At 36.1% G+C, this 2,168-nt stretch overlaps 1 protein-coding gene across 3 annotated transcripts in view; it reads right to left on the bottom strand.

Moving 5' to 3' along the window:
• LOC109860540 (myb protein) overlaps window positions 1-2,168 on the bottom strand; it is a 33,257-nt gene that overhangs the window by 9,143 nt on the left and 21,946 nt on the right. The gene's annotated exons all lie outside the window — the stretch shown is intronic.

Raw genomic sequence — 2,168 nt, 5'->3', positions numbered from 1 at the left:
TAAGTGGGACATCCTCAAAACAAGAATACAATTTTTTCGGTGTGGTGTGTATTGAACGTTTCGATCAGTATATATTTGTGATCATCTTCAGCAACTGTATGTATAAAAAAATTTTTTACCGAGTAGTAGAAAACGCCGTTATAAAGTTTTTAATTTTCACGGCGGTAGAGGAGGGGAGATAAAAAATTGGGTGTTTCACATATTCGTGATGCAAACTAGCATCTTATGTGAATTATCAAATTAAAAATTTAATTTAAATGTTGATGTGTAGTTACACGATTTAGGTAGAAAATTAAAAAACACGATTTAAGAAAGTTAGATAACATTTGTAATTGCACGAATTGTGTTAAAAAAAAAAAAAAAAAAAAAAAAACACGATTTGAGGAAGTAAGAAAATTATAAATAATGGTTCTTGTCAATGAATGACCTCAGGTTCAGAAATAAAATAATCCAAGAATATGAAATAACAAGGCGTTACTGAACAAGTTGCTACGTGTTATGCAGATGTATTTGGTTGATAAAATTTACAAACGTTTAAACAAAAGTCGAAACGTTTGTACATTTTATCAACCAAATACATCTACATAACACCTAGCAACTTGTTCAGTAACGCCTTGTTATTTCATATTCTTGGATTAAGAAAATTATATTTATAATTGCAAAAACACGCAGCATATAAGTTTTTGTTCGAAATTCTTAGTTTAAAAAAATATTATTTGAAAACGTTGGAAATAATTGAAAATTTAAATAAATTTAATACGAGTTATTGCGATAACAAGTGCCGTGTTTATATCTGTTGAAAAACCTTCGATAGTAAAGTGTTGGTATAACAGACAGGAAATAAGAGTAAATCGAGCATCCCGTTAATGCTCCGTTAAGTATTAACGTGTCGCTAGAGCAAATATAACAAACGTCTTGAGGAAATGAGCGTCTTCCTTTCCGCGATATTATTTGTAACCACCCGCGCGAATCACGACGAAATACACGAGCCGAAAAATACGGAAAAACTCGACGACAACTCGTATGTATATAATCTTTTATCTGGCGGGAAGTAACGGATACAGACGGGAAATCACGGCTGGGTGAATATCCTTCCTTTGCTCGGATTCTTCTTCCCTTTTTTTTTTGTCGCGTAACTTTTATCGCCGCCGCCCTTTCCCTAATTTCGCTGCTCCGCCACTGTTCGGGGGGGAAGCAATCTTGACCGCGAAAACACCGGTTTTTGCGGTCACGAACGACTTGATCCCTCCCCCGCCCCTCGTTTCGAGACTTCCTGTCACGTTTCGTATATGCAGGTAAATGGAGGAGCTTCCTTATTAGTTTTTTGTGCGTGTTTCTGCCGCACATTTGCCGCCGTCGAAAAGCATCTCTTCGATCGGTCTGGGAAGTTTTAATATCTATAGTGAGAGAAAAACACGCGAGTTACCGAAGGATATTCGCACGCGTTAATTACTAATATTGTCAGCCTAAAAAATACCTTAGAAAATGTTCTATTTTAGTTTTGAAATTTTGAGACATATATTATCTTTTTTTTTTTTTTAGGAAAACATCGAAACTGCGTTAATTATGTATCATATATTTCTGAGAGTGGAATGCCTTGACTTCGTCAAGGTGAGTCTGCGCACTGTCTGGCTGTCTTCCGAATAACAATGAACAACCCTAGAACAGAAGGCAATGTCAAACGCTCTCGCTGTATGTATGTACCGTGCAATCTGCTTCACCCTCACCCTTTCCCCTTTCTCTCGCCCCCCCCCCTAGAACAGCTGCATACACGCGCGCGCCGGGGTGAGCGACTGAGGATGTAGTTAGCTCATGCAACGATATAACATTCGCGAAGCACCACACGTATGTGGCTCGCATAAACATATGTGTGCCGCAGATGGCCCGGAGGTTTCTATCGTTTTCTATTGCTTTATTTACGCCCGGGCATCATCGATCGAGATGTCTATTCATCTCTAATGAACGCCTTTCCTATCAAACTCATTAAATATCATCAAATTAAAGTGATTAAAGTGAATTTTCTTAATAATAGAAATGTAAAGAATTAATATGTTCTTTTTATGTCACATTTTAATATAAAATTTATATTTTCTGCGAACGTATGTGTATATTGTGTATATATTCATATATGTGTGTATATATATATATATATATATATATATATATAT

Source organism: Pseudomyrmex gracilis, unplaced genomic scaffold, assembly GCF_002006095.1.
Source record: "Pseudomyrmex gracilis isolate BER0280 unplaced genomic scaffold, ASM200609v1 scaffold_407, whole genome shotgun sequence".
In the NCBI taxonomy this organism is placed as follows: domain Eukaryota; kingdom Metazoa; phylum Arthropoda; class Insecta; order Hymenoptera; family Formicidae; genus Pseudomyrmex; species Pseudomyrmex gracilis.
This window is presented reverse-complemented; position numbering and strand designations above follow the sequence as displayed.